Source organism: Balaenoptera acutorostrata, chromosome 1, assembly GCF_949987535.1.
Source record: "Balaenoptera acutorostrata chromosome 1, mBalAcu1.1, whole genome shotgun sequence".
Lineage (NCBI taxonomy): Eukaryota > Metazoa > Chordata > Mammalia > Artiodactyla > Balaenopteridae > Balaenoptera > Balaenoptera acutorostrata.
Genome location: NC_080064.1, coordinates 143969302 through 143984572, shown reverse-complemented (window position 1 = coordinate 143984572; position 15271 = coordinate 143969302). Strand labels below are relative to the sequence as shown.

The 15271-nt window shown below is 39.9% G+C and overlaps 1 protein-coding gene across 1 annotated transcript in view; it reads left to right on the top strand.

Annotated features, from left to right (window-relative positions):
• The window catches only part of NMNAT2 (nicotinamide nucleotide adenylyltransferase 2), a 205317-nt gene that overhangs the window by 43503 nt on the left and 146543 nt on the right, over window positions 1–15271 (top strand). The gene's annotated exons all lie outside the window — the stretch shown is intronic.

Below are 15271 nucleotides of genomic sequence, written 5' to 3'. Positions count from 1 at the left end.
GCAAGGGAAAGGTGATCGTTGCCTGCCGGAGATCTCGGGCCACCGGTGGGTAAACGGCGGGGCTTCGCTGCTGCTCCAGGAGGACCCAAAGGCGCGGGGGCTTGCGCGTTTACACCCTGAGGGAGGGACGCGGAGGTGACTTTAGAAGCAGGAATTGAGAAGTTGTAAGTCAGGATGCTTTTCTTCTGGCAATGAGAGAAACGAGAAGAGGAAAGCGAGTGGACTAGGGATGGATGAGTGAGGGGTGGGAGGCCTTGAGCCGGCCGGCCAGCGAGGCGCTATCCAGAGACAGCGGTGCTGAAACGCAGGGCGAGCCGGAGCCGGCTGCGGGCACACGTGTTCACCCGGAGCCTGAGGATTGCGTGGGCCCTCCTAGGGCTGTTTAGTGAAAGCCACATCATATCGGTAAAGACTGGGCGAGGTGGCTTAGAATAAAAATATTCCTCTCTTAAACCTAAAAGGTGAGTTGAACTGGGCACCCTCATTAAAAACCTCATGGAAAGAATATACTTTGAGCAGAGTGCAGATCAGATAGGCACATTTATAGGATCCAAGGAGGGTGACTGAGGTAGCCATCCCTTCCTCACCATACTTTCGCTTTTAAAAGCATTGTATCAGGAGCTGGTGCCAACTTACCTATTAAATAAAGACTTTTGTTCAAGCATCAAAGTAGACTAGAGCATCTCATCAGCCTTCTAAGGGAATATCAGTGCCCTGAAAACACTCTCCTTTCACTTCCTTTTGATTCTGGTGTCTTCACCCCTGTCCTTCTTTTCTTCTGTCTGTATTTCCTCTAGCCATTTTATGTGGCTGTACTTTATTCCTCTCAGTTGCCCAGACAGGGAGGGACTTTCCTCTGGAACTCCTTGGCTCTAGTAATCTTTAGTGGGCCAGCAGGTACTCCTCCTTTCTTCCTGGGACTAAGGATGTACTTAATTCCACTTGGATTGCAAGAGGGGTAGATTTAGATCGAGAACCAGGGATTTTGTCTTGCAGCTAAAGAGAGTTTAGTAATAGTGATAAAGGCTTTTGTTAAGTTGATGCTGACCTGCCAGTTCTCCATGAGTTTAGAGGAGTGAGTATATGGAAATAGGTATGGATTACAGCAGGGAGGTTTAGACATAGAATAGGTGAAAGGAGACTTTGACAGTAGTGACTTTTGCTTGTTATTGGAACTGAAGAAGAGGAGAGAATATCAACTTTTGAGTGTCCATGAGTTATGTGTAATCCAGAGAGCAACATGGAAAGAGGATACGGTATGCTCACTGTGGCTTTAAGGAGTTTATAACCTAATGAAGGATTTAGCACATATACATTGAAAAGGAAACAGGAACAAGAACACAAAATACATATTAAACAATTTTTTTTTGGTAGAATCTCTTATGGGAATCTTTGAGCTAGTAATAAGTTTTGTAATTTATTTTTGTAGAGCAGCTTCTGATTTACAAAGCATTTTCATCGTGTATGTCACTTATTCCTAATAAGAAGCTTATGAGAAAGGCATCATTATCTCCATTTTACAAATGAGAAACTGATGTTCAGAGGCTAAGTGGCTTTCTTAAGTGGCTTAAGTGACATGGAGCGTGGGTGGCAGAATTGAGACTGGAACCCCGCATTTCTGATTCCTCTTGAATAGGCCTTTGCACTGTACCAAAAGCAGAAAGAACTGCTCACTAATCTTCTGACTGAATGATTCCATGAACTCTATTTCCTTCAAACATATACTAACAGAGATTAGAATTAAATTGCCATCAACTAAATGAGATTCCTAAATATGCATTTCCTTAAGAGCTCTTTCCCATCTCTAAAGAAACCAGGCATCCATGAACTACTTTCTCCTTTCAAATGGCTTTAACATTTTTTTCCCCAACAATACAGAAATAATTAATGCAATAAAATTATCAAACTTTTAAAAGATGCCTGCAATTTGTAATAGAAAAAAAGTATAAAGATGCAAACAGGACTTTGAAATTAGACACCTTTAATAGAGCTTCTATATTTTGAAATACAATTGCTTACCAAAGAAAAAAGAGACTATAAACAAAACAAAACAAAAAAGTGTCACTCAGAACTAAAAACTCAGTCTTCATCTCTGTAAAGTAGTACTTGTACAGTTCTCATTATTTGTAAAATATTTTAGAATGAGCTTGTCTTTTTATTCTGAAGGGGGAGTTGATATTATTTCTACTTGTGGCTATGGGAACATATAAGAAAAAATTAATATTAAAGAAAAATTTATTTATTTACTTATTTACTTATTTATTTATTTTTGGCTGTGTCGGGTCTTAGTTGCGACCCGTGGGCTCTTTCTTTTGGCGTGTGGACTTCTCTCTAGTTGTGACGCGCGGGCTCCAGAGCCCATGGGCTCTGTAGGTTGTGGCCCGGCCCACGGGCTTAGCTGCCCCGCGGCCTGTGGGATCTTAGTTCCCGACCAGGGATCAAACCCGCATCCCCTGCATTGGAAGGCAGATTCTTTACCACTGGACCACCAGGGAAGTCCCGAAAAAATTAATATTTGTGATAGAGGTATTTGACACATATATACTTAACTGTGACTATAATGTTTTCAGGACTTCCCTGGTGGCGCAGTGGTTAAGAATCTGCCTGCCAATGCAGGGGACATGGGTTTGATCCCTGGTCCGGGAAGATCCCACATGCCAAGGAGCAACTAAGCCCCTGCACCACAACTACTGGGCCTGCACTCTAGGGCCCATGTGCTGCAACTCTTGAGCCCATGTGCTGCAACTACTGAAACCCACACGCCTAGAGCCTGTGCTCTGCAACAAGAGAAGCCACCACAGTGAGAAGCCCACGCACAGCAACAAAGACCCAACGCAGCCAAAAAATAAATAAAATTTTAAAATAAAATAAAAAATAAAATGTTTTCAGGGATGAGTAAAAGTTTTTGGCAAAGCAGACCCATAAACCAGCCGTGTTTTATTTCATGTCTGCCTTATTACATACAAAGATAACATGAGGCTAGAAGGTTTTTTATTTTTACATGTAAGTTCGTAGCTATTATGCATGTAGAGATTATATTTCAGTACAACTTTCTTTGCATTTGTATTGCCAATATTTATCAATAAATATACCACTGGTAGATCTGATAGTAAGTTTAAACAGGAAAGTAAGAAAGGTCTGATCAGATTAACTTCTCCATAAAAAATAAAGGAATTGAGGGACTTGATCACGGCAGAAATGTGTCCTGTTTTTTGATGATTCCAAAGTAACTGGATTTTCCAGTTTTTCTGCTTCAAAATATTTTTGGTTTGAACAATTGGGTTTTTTTGAAAAACTATTTGGTTTTTTGAAAAGAGACATAATCTAATTCTGTTTCTCTTAAAATGTACTGAAGATGGCTTTCTACTTGTGAAATTGGAATTGCAGCTCCTATTGCTACAACTAGAAATCATAAGAAAAATGAATTTGAGTTTCTACCAATATGTAGAGAACAGTCTAAAACTGAGAAACTGTTTAGTATGCTTGAAATGCATATTTTAAAAAGCTCATTAAGCAGTGTGGTACTTATACTTTTGCACCACTATCTCATTTGATTCTACCCTGTAACCTAAACTGGGTGATATTATCATCACCCTTTTACAAACAACAAAGCAGAGGTACAAGTAAAAGTCATTTGGTACAGTCATAAGCAGAAGTCAGAATAGAACTAGTTTCCTGATATCCAGCCTGTCTCTCATCAAAGATTTTTTTTTACTCCTTTAATTGCAACAGCATTTATGAAAGAAAGAGCCACTGAACTTAGTTATCAACAAAGGGTAGTGAGAACTTTATAAATTGTTTTCCTTTGCGACACAGGCCACCAACAAAATATATTCAATAAAGATACCTGTTCCCAATATCTTATGCTTATAACAAGGAAAAGCTATTTCTTTTCTTAGTACTCATATATTTTCCATTTAACTGTGCCGCTAGAACATTTCTTCCACCACTCCCCCCCACCCCACTCTTCTGTTACCACAACTAGCTCCTACTCATCTCTCAGATTTTAGCTTCAACAGTACTTCCTCAGGGAACCTCCAATGACTCCTCAGTTAAGTATGGTTACCCTTACTGACATTTGACATTTGATCCCAGAGCACCTTATACTTTCCATGCCATAACTCTAATCTCGTTCTGTGTTTCATGACTATTTGCCAGGCTAGACAATAAGATTTATTAAGACAGAAACCATGCCTGGTTTAATCATTGATTTACTTCCTAGTACCTAGCATGGAGTAAGCTCTCCATAATTGTATAACATAATAATAATTGCAAATAAAGAGTCTTTGCTTCATAATAGTTGCTGAATAAATTAAAAATAAATGAATGTCATTCCAGGTGGAGGAATCAACCATGCATAAAGGGCTGGGGTGATGAGACAGAGAGCCATGACATATTAGAACAAAAGAAAGTTCAGGATGACTCAAGGAAGAGGGGATTGAGAAATAAGACTGGGAAGTTAGATGGAAATCTGATCAATTATGAAGGCTTGTAAGTCATATTAAAGAATTTAGATTTTATCCCAACGGCAGTGACAAAATATTGCATTTTTTTAAGTAAAAGGATGTCATAATCATATTGTTAAGATTATGATTCAATTGAATTTTGAACATAAACTGGTGAAGGGCAAGGATGGAGATGTAGTGAACAGATGGGCACCTATTTCAGCAATACAGAGTTCAAGTCAGAGAAGACTGTCACCTTGCTCAGGTTGGTGGCATTTGGGATGGAGAGTGAGTGTATTTGAAAATATTTAGGAGGTAAAAGAGATCCTTATTTGGTGATTTGATGGGTGGGTGATGGCAAAGTAGTCCAGGGTAACTGGCAGGTTTCCATCCAAAGTGGATGAATAGAGAACATTGGAAGAGAAGCAGGTTTGGGTTTGGTGGGGAAAGTGAAGCTTCATACTTCTTACTCTAAGATTTTGGAAATAATGTATTCTAACCAAGTACTAATGCAAAAGAAGGAAATACCTAAATTCAAAGTCTCTTTGTAACCTGGGACGTCTGAAACTTCTAATGAAAGCTCCTAGTAGGTTTTATTTGGATTACTCAAAATTCTTCATGCAAGAAATATATTGAAATTCATTAACATTATGGAAATAAAAAGATAAAGAATTTGCCAGCTTTTTTATAAACTATGAGATGGGAGAAAATCAAGGTCCTAAAGTTGACTCTTTTATAATGTTGAGGATGTGAGATTGGAAACAGTTGATGCAGTTCAAAAGACCATTCCAGAACTTGCCCATCACTATGATGATGGCTGTAATAATATATTTAAGTGGCCGCTTGGGAATTCTAATTCACTGATAAGTTGAATGTCCTCTAATGGAAACTTATGGATCACTCATGGTGGTTTCACTGGCGAGAGCTGTGTCTGCTCATGATGTGAGAATAATGGCTGAAAAAGAAAATTTAGATATTTTTGTCCACATGAACAGGTAGTTTGATTTACTTTCTCCTGCTGAATTGATTGACAGAGCCCCACGTAGACACAATTATGCTAATTATGATAGGCAACTCTCCCATCTAGAATGCATCCCAAACCAAGGAACAGGATATAACCAAGAAGGTTGATGTACTATGAATTTTGAAATGAAGAAATATTAATTTTCAGATTCTCTTCTCTTTTTGTTTTCCTTGATCTTATTCTACATATCCAACCCTTTATGCTTAGAACTATCAGAATTAAGAGGTTCATATGACTTTTAAGAAATAGTTCAGATTACTGCTCAGTAGGAACCTCCTTTAAAATGTTATGTCTCAAGAGAAACACTTCTACACAAATTTCCAGTTTTAGACCAAGTCAAATGAACAGCCTAAAATGCAGAGGCAAACTAAACTAAAAACATAACCGGCAAACCCTCAGGTCTGGATCTCTCTCTGTTTCAGGGAGATCCTCAGACAAGAGAGGAAAATGCAAAACTAGACGGATAATCTATATTTTCTGTTATTTTTCTATTAATAGGTAATAATTGTGAAAGTAGTCTATGCATGACTGGAAAAGAGAATGAAAACCCTGTTTTGAAAGTGTTTCTTTAAAAAGATTCAAATCTAAATTTTACAATATCATTGTCCTCTCAGCCACCAATACAGTGTTGTGTATGTAGTGGGTGCTTCATCAATATTTAATGATACTATGAAATACACACTTTCTAGTAGAGTTCTCGTTCATTTTTAAAGAGTTTTCAAATCATCCTGAATTGCTCAAGAAAGATCCTAAGGGCACAAAGGAATGCATTAAATATATTTTAAACACCAGTTTAAAAAAAAAAACACTCAACACACAAAATTTTGGTTAAACAAAGGCATTTAAAATAATTCTTAAGGATCTGATCTAACAAACTAAGAACTGGGATATAGGAATGCATTTTATAGAGAATTACACAACTTTATTTATGGATGTGTTCCATATCTCAATATATGTAAATGCAGCATCAGTTTAAAAAGAATAAAGTTTTCCATCGCCAGAGGTTTTCCAATCATAAGCATTCAAATGCATGGAACACATTTTTTTTTTTTTTTTAATACAGTTTGGCAGATAGCCTCAGAAGTATTTTAGCCTAAAAAAGATGTTTGGTGGCTTACATGGTGTGACTAAGGCCATCCTCCCGGCTTTGGCTCCCTCCTCCTTCTGTACAATATCTCTATGATCTATGAACTCTGCAGCAAAGGCAAATATTATAAACATGACCAGCATCATCACCTTCCCCATGATCATTTTAATAATGGAGTTAACCTTATTTGAACTTCTTTAAAATCTACTACCATTAAACTGTCTTCCACTAAATCTATGGCATAATTCTCTTTAGTTCTGAACAAGTGAGCCAACAAGGAAAATTCTTGGAATTTGGGGGATAAGGGAGTACGAGGAGGAGGTAGAAAATGAGCAAGGCTCAGAGGCTAACCCCAGGAAGCGGTAACAGCTAAATAGCACTCTTTCTCTGCTCTCTCTCCTGCATCATGTTGCCTCCGCGTGGGTCACTATGCTGCTACCTATTGACCTCACTTAATACTTTCCGGACAGTAGGCGGGTGAGTGAAGTATAGCCCCTAGATAAGGCTAAATGCTTATAGTTTTTCTCTTGTTCCAGTTGCTTAGGTCGAAAACCTTGGACTAATGCTTGATCCTTCTCTCTTTGCACATCCCATCTATGGCAGCAAATGTTTTTGGATCTATCTTCAAAATAAAACTCAAACCAATCACTTTTTCCCATCTACAGCCCTGATGTAAGCCACTGTTACATTTCATTTACATCATTGCAATAGCCTCTTAACTGATCTCTCTGCTTCTACCCTTGGCCCAATACTAAATTCTCAACAACATAGCTGAGTGATCCTTTTAAAATGTAAGTCAGATGTACGTCAGATCATGTTGCTCCTTTGCTCAAAATCCTCCAATGGTTCCCTATTTCATTCAGGGTCAAAGTCATTTTAATGACCTACAAAGGCCTCCATGATCTGCCACCTTTCCCCCTCCTCCCCCTACCTCATCGCACCTCTTTCCAACCTCATTCTTAGCCAACTTCACTGACCTCCTTGTCTTGGCCTTAGAGTCTGCACTGAATGTTCTCGCTGCCTGGAATGCCCTTCCCCCATATATCTCCATGTCTAATTGACTCTCTAAGTCTTTGTCCAAATGCAACCTTCTCACTGTCTACTTGGCAGGTCCTACTCCCCTGATCACATAGTTTAAAATCACAGCTCACACACTGCCAGTCCCCCTTGTCATGCTCTACTTATATCTTTTCCCCTTACCTCTTATCCCCTTTTAACAAAGCATGTTATTTATCTGTTACATTTATTGTTTAATGTCTGTCTCCCCAACTAGAATGTGAGCTCTTCAATGGCAGGGATCTTTGTTTACTCTGCTCACTGATGTTTCTCATGCTCCTAGAAGAGTTCCTGGCACAGAGTAAGTGCTCAATAAATGTCTGTTGAATGAGTGAATGAATGAAATGTTAGAATTACCTACCACCCTGACCTTAAGTCTAGATTCTTTCTGTGGCAGGAAGGGTAGAGTCGTAAGAGGACTCAGTGGGTGTTAATTCATTCAGCAAATGTTTATTGAGTTACGAATGTGCCTCTGGCATCATGCTAAGCCTCAGGGATATGAAAATTAAAGGCATTCCTTCTTATGCCTCAGGGAGATCATCTTCTGTAGAGGAGATAAACTACACATAGCAGTTCAGGTCATAGTGCTATAAAAAGAGGGGAGGATGACGTAAAGTGAGAACATAGAAGAAAAAGTGATCACTCTAGACATGGTGGGAGGATCATCAGGGCAGGTATTAGTGAGAGTGAGCTTGAAGGTAGGAGCTGCCCAGTGGACAGGACGGAGAATGGCATTCTGTGCTGAGAGCTGGGTATGTGTAAAGGCCCCAAACATCATGGCACATTAAGGGATCTCCAGGGAGCTTGTTAGATGACTGGAGTGCGGGCGGGGACAGGAAAGGGCAGGAGATGAGACAGCCAGAAAACAGGTTTTGGCAGGGGTGGAGGGTAGGCACCAAAGAGTTAAGACTTTACTCAGCCCTTTTAGTGATGGGCAGAGGAGTGCATTCCAGATGTGGGACCTACATCCCAAATGTCAGGGTTCTCTTTATTAGGGCTCTGACACCATGATTTTATCTAAATATTTTGAGGTTATTATTTCTGTATCACTCTTCTAAATATGGAGGGCTTTTTTCCCCTATGATTTAAAATTTTTATTTATTTATTTATTTATTACTTTCTGAAATGGAACCATTTGTCCATTCTACTGAAGGAATAAATCAGTGGGAAATTATACTGCTGTACAACCCACCTAAGCAAATAAACAACCAACCAGCCACCTCTCTCATAGGAAGTTGTTCTCACCTAGGTTCTAAATGTAGCCCTTCTGTACTTCAGTGGGATTGTTACAGGAAGGGGGACCCCTTCGAGGGCCCGAGGGTGGGCTCTTGTCTAACACTCAGAAAGACACATGTGTGTGTCTGTGTGTCTGCTGACAAAGCAAGAGACTCTATTGGGAAGGGGTGCCTGGGCAGAGAGCAACAGGGTAAGGGAACCCAGGAGAACTGCTCTGCCACGTGGCTCGCAGTCTCAGGTTTTATGGTAATGGGGTTAGTTTCTGGGTTGTCTCTGGCCAATCGTTCTGACTTAGGGTCCTTCCTGGTGGCGTGTGCATTGCTCAGCCAAGATGGATTCCAGCAAGAAGGATCCTGGGAGGTTGGTAGGACATATGGACTGGCGTCTCCTCTCTTCTTTTAACCTTTCCCCAGTTCTTCCGGTTGGTGGCAGCTTGTTAGTTCCGCCGCATTCTTTAACAGGACCTCCTGTTGTAAGATAACTCATGCATGTGGTTACTATGATGCCAGGCCAGGGCGGGCGGTTTTGGTCAGTAGTTCCCCTAACAGTATGTCACCTCACTGTTGTTAGAGTATTTTCAGATTTGGTGACTCAGTTCACCCTAGTGTGATCTTCCTTGATTTTTAAGCATTTGTATCATGCGCCTGTTCTCTTTTCCCTAGGCTTAATTGTCTGAAGAGTGAGGACCATTGGAGATCCTTTTCTTTGACACTTGTTTTCTGCTCTAATCCTTTCAGGAGGTCTTGAACAAGTATACTGTATATCTGATCTTGCTATAAAGCTATGGGTGTCCGTGACTTTGAAATTTATTATATCATTTTAAAGCCTCAAATAAGTGACATTCCAGTGGGGGGTTGGGTTTCCCAGTGCTTTATTCTTCAACATTTCTTCAACCCTTCATCTTGGTACCCAGAGAGAGGTGGAATCCTCATTCCATGGAACACTGAGATTAAACTACATCAATAACTGTTCATATCTCTTTTGAGATATTTATGTGCTGATAAATATTTAGCAGTGTGTGGTTCATCACAAAAACTACAAGATCTTCAAAATAAGACAAAATTTTTTTTAACTTAGAGACTGTCACCCATTATAAATTAAAATTAAGAGAGACAATATAGTATTGTACATATAAATTTAAGCCATAATTGCCTCATTTACCATGAACCAATCTTGCTAAGCACAGTTTAAAAATTATTTACTTGTTTTGCCCCAGGGAATCAAAGTTTATAGATAATACATGATTTTCCCACCCTGTGAAACATGTTGATAAAGAGTGGGTAAATGTCTCAGTTTTTCCTGTTCCTTCATTATTTCTCTCATTAGTTCCATTATATATGGAATTTAAGAAACTGAATTGCTATTGATTTGAGAATATACTTAGTCTCCTTTAACCTTTGTTTTGTCATCTGTAAATAGGGTGATTGATATAACCCAGGGGTCAGCAAACTACAGCCTGCCAGCCAAATGTGGCATGCAAGCTAAGAATGGCTTTTACATTTTTAAATGGTGGAAAAAACATAAAAGAAGAAAAATACTTTGTAACACATGAAAATTTTCTGAAATTAAAATATGAGTATTCATAAATAAAGTTTTATTGGCACACAGCTACACTCCTTCACGTGAAAACTGTCCATGGCTATTTTCAAATTACAACAGTAGAGCAGAGTAGTTGTGACAGAAACTGTTTGGATTGCAAAGCCTAAAATATTTACTACTCTCTGGCGGTTTACAGAAAAAGTTTGCCTATCCCTGATATTACCTACCTCTAGGGGTTGGAATGGGCAGTGAATTTAAAGGGTTCTAAAAATACAAAGTGCAGTTGAAGTCCATTACCCAGAGGAACTCTTTAATGAACAATTTTCAGTCTAAACTAAATCTCTAAAAAGACTCATTTAAGCAGCAAATGTAGTTTCAATTTCATAATTGTAATTTTTCTGGCTGACTGAGTAAATGACTGTGTTCACAACGGGGATGATTTTCTGGTGTTTGGTTTACATTGGACATTGGACATAGCCCCGCTGGCTAATGTTGGACGTTTATCTGCTGCTGAACATTTGACGTACTTTCCCAGAACATCCTTTACCTCAGGGGTCCCCAACCCCCGGGCTGCGGACCGGTCTGTATCCGCAGCCTGTTATGAACCAGGCCGCACAGCAGGAGGTGAGCAGCCGGCGAGTGAAGCTTCATCTGCCGCTCCGAATCGCTCCCCACCTCTCCCCATCACGCGCATTACCGCCTGAACCATCCCCCGCCTCCCACCGTCCGCGGGAAAATTGTCTTCCATGAAACCGTTCCCTGGTGCCAAAAAGGTTGGGGACCACTGCTTTACCTGATTCACGGCTGCCTCCTTCTTTCAATCTAATATTTTGTATACTTTATATTTGAGGATTTTTAAAAATCAACACATCAGTTGCATCAGGCTTTTACAGGCTGCTCTTGCAGTCACATCTCGGTTTTCTGCAGGATCTCACCTGCCTCTGAACTCTGATAGCACTCGGTTTGTACCTCTGGTATAGCCCTTAGCACATTGTGCCCTGGGTTGTAGCTTTTTCAGTCCATGTTTCATATTCTCTGTCAGATTTAGGCCCTTGCCCACATCATAGGGCTCTTTGTATCTCCTAAAATGCCTAGCACAGTGCTCTAGGCACGTGGAAGTTACTATAAATATTTAGCAAATGAATGAATGATTGAACTGTTAGGAATATTCAGAATCTCAAACTTTAGGCAAAAGAGGTGATTAGAAATCAGACAAGAATTTGGAAACCAAGAAACACAGGGAAACTGAAATTCAAGTATGACAGAGTCAGAAAACAGGACAAATAGCAAACATTTAGGGGCTTCAAAACTGAGATGGATTGTTGCCTCAAGATAGGAAGGCTCATGTGTTATAAGAGGGGAACCCTATCCCAGAGTACAGCCTTTCCAGGCATCCACAGGGCAAGCGGCAAGTCGTGTTTGGGGGCTATTAAGTTTGTAGCTTGGCAGGAGTAGAAAATGTGGGTCAAGGATGAAGGTGAATCCTGAAACTATCCACTGGGTGCTTCAGTCAGATGTCTGGTACATCCAGCAGTGGTTTCTCAGTGAGGCAAAAGTAGGTTTGGGGATGACAAAGGAGCTAAGTTTTACTTTTATTTATTCGTGGTTTGAAAAAGGTTTTATGTACATGGCACCTGGCACAGGGAAGCTTTGTATGTTACTTACTCTATTTCATACAGACAAAATAGACAAAAAACCTTGGTTTGTCAATTGTAAGTTTTCATTTCAGAAATCACAGAATCTCCATTTGGAGGAGATTTAAAAATTCATGCAGATCCTCATCCAGTCCTGAAATCTCCTTTAAAACATCTTTGCAAGTGTTTGTCCAAACTCTGGCTTGAGATCGTCTAGAGCCAGGGAATGCACTATTTTCCAAAGCAGCCAAATAGCACTTGGCACAGTTTTACTTTTTTCAAGATTATTTCTTTTATTGGGCTGACATTGACCTTCCTGAGACTTCCACGTGTTGGCCCTAGTTCTTTTCCTTGAGATCCATGGAACAGGTCTAATTTGTCTTCCTCTGCTTGTGAGACGTTCGTATAGCTGAAGACAGCTACTCAGCCCTCCTCACCAGTCTTCTCCGTAGGCTAACAAGTTCCTTCAGCTGGACATCTATTACTGTTTCTAAGTCTTCATAACATCCTGGCTCATCTTCTTCAAACATATCTTCATTGTGTACATCCCTCTTTAAATGTTATGTCCAGTTTGTGATGCAGCATTCTGATGTGGCATGATGTGTGCTTTCTTACCTATTATTGAACGTAGCTTATTGGATGTTCCCCTTATTTGTGGCACTGTGTCTCTCTAATTGAATCAGGTAAGGCAACCTATGGCTAGCTGCATGCTGAAATGTCCTGACATTCTGAATAATCAATCAATTCGATGGACTAAGCTACTAAACTTAGTCCAATTTATTTAAAAATCTGGCTGGTAAAACAAAACTGATTAGTATACTGCCAAGATGGGTATCTTCTGGAACTTTGCAGGTCAATGCACATGCTTGGTTGTATGACATGTAACATGCTGCTTTCAGAATATGAAAGAAATTTTTCAGGTTCAGGGACAGGGCTGATGCTAGAAGTCTCTAAATTGTTGAATTATCAAGTTTCTTAATATTTTATTTCAGGGGCTATTTTTTTTTTTTTTTTAATGGGGTCTGTTGAGAGCTCCAAATCAACTCTTGTCCATGTTTAAAAGTCCTGGTTTTGGGACTGAACTCTGAACTTTCTTCCTATCTTGTCTAGCTCCTCCCTTCACGATTGTGCTATTGGCACTGCCCTATTCCCAGGGATCCCTTGAAAAATGCTCTTATTCCCTGCAATGATGACTTTGTCCCAACAGAGGTGGTCAGTGTCACATTTAAATTGGGCAGATGGAATCTTTAAGAAAACAAATAACAAAAAAGTAATTTTCCTTATGGAAATTTCCAAATATGCAAAAGTAAACAGAATTGTATAATGAACCCCAATGTACTTGTCACCCAACTTCAGTAATTATCAATTCATTGCCAGTCTTTATTCATTGGTACTCCTACCCCTACCTGCCCTATATTCTTTTGAAGCAAATCCCAGACATCCTATTGTTTCAAGGCAAGATCCTTTCAGCTAGTATATATTTGCTTCTCTGTCTATTTGCTTCTCTGACCTCCATTTACAGACTGGACCTTTCTCCTTTCCATTTCATGTTCGTTTGCTCGACAGTTTGAGTTGCAGACAGGGCTGGTATGGGGACAATGTCTAATTTCCATCTTTGAGTAGATATAATAATACCTTCACCACAGTCAACAGTGGGTGACACAAGCATCAGCGTTGCCTTTACTGCAAGGGATTTATGGTCTTTCCCATCTTTCTCACGTCGTATGGGGCTTCCAAGGCTCCCCTCCAGAGTGGAACTCCCACTGGACACAATGGGCCATTCTTCCATGACATGCAACATTCGGCTCTTTATTCCTTGTCATTCAAAGCCATGAATGTCTGTGTTAGATGTTCCTTCCTACATCAGTGGTTCCCAACCTGAGGACTCTGAACAACCAGGGTTTCTCATAAATCAGAATAAGGGTCAGGGAACAGTTTCCAGTATCTCTAAGCTTATGCAATCACCCTCAATATGGCACAGGCTATGAGTCAAGTTTCTGGGCTTTTGCTTGTATTATTATTAGTTTGGTGAGATAATCTCATATTGATCAGGAGTCCTGCTTGGTAGCTACAGATGTCTTTGATGAGCCAAAAAAAAAAAAGGAATTTTTTTTTCTTCCATTTCTTCATAAGAAGAGGAAAGTAATTAAACAAATTCTGTCTGGGGACAAGGTTGGCTCCTGCCATAGCGTTTGAATTCTGGCCTTCTATTTGGCCTGCCTTTAACCTCTGTAGAAAATTAGAATAAAATTCTTCTTATTGGTCCCTTAATCCTTCCCTTGTGTTGTTTTAAATCAGCTTTTCGAAGTGTATTGTCATGCAGTTGTGTTATCATTTGCATTTAAATGTAGTGAATAAAGATCTCCCTGCTGAAGGCCTTGGGGGATGTCTAAACCCAATATCCCAGTTTGCCCAGTAAATCTTATGGCTCTGAATATTGTACAAGAGGCTTGAATAACTTCTCCATATGGAATTTGCTCTTCCCAGCTGCATTTGTTTCATAAAGATTGGTTTTTCGTGGTTTCATTTGTGGTTGTATTGAGCTCTAAGAGTGGATGGAGAAGGAATGAAGGGGACCAGGTAAAGACAGTCTCCTGAGTGGGGCCACCCATCACGGCCATTTAATGTAGTTTTTCTGGTCTGGCTTCTCTTCACTTTGCTCCCATTCCCCACTCAATACAACCCTCAGTAATTTACACATACACATTTCTTTTAGATGCAAATTTGGTTAATTTCAGTCTATTGTGATAATAAGTTTTGTCTGTTTGTTTAAAGAAATGCAGAAACATCGTGTTTGAAAAGGCTGGGAAAGGGAAGAGGAATAAGAAATGACACTGTTTATGAGGAATCTCATTTTATTGTATGACTATAGCTGTGGGGGAAAATTTGAACTTTAGAAATTAAAGAGATGGGGAAGAGAAAAGAAAAATCCAGCTTGACAATTAGGTGATCTCTCAGCTTTCTTTTCCTTTCCCTTTCCATAGACTTGAACTATCTCCAGAGGGCATTTGCCCAAAGGCCTCTGTGGGAAATGGAACCACTGATAGACACTCTGGCCTGCGTTGTGACCAACTCCATTCATCTCCAATACATAATCATTATAAACTAACACATGAGCTAACATTTATCGAGCACTTACTTTGTGCCAGGCACTGTTTTAAGAGCGCTCCTTGCCTTACCTCATTTAATCCCTACAGCAATCATATTATCATTCCCATTCAGCTAATGATCAGAGAGGTTGGGTAGCTTG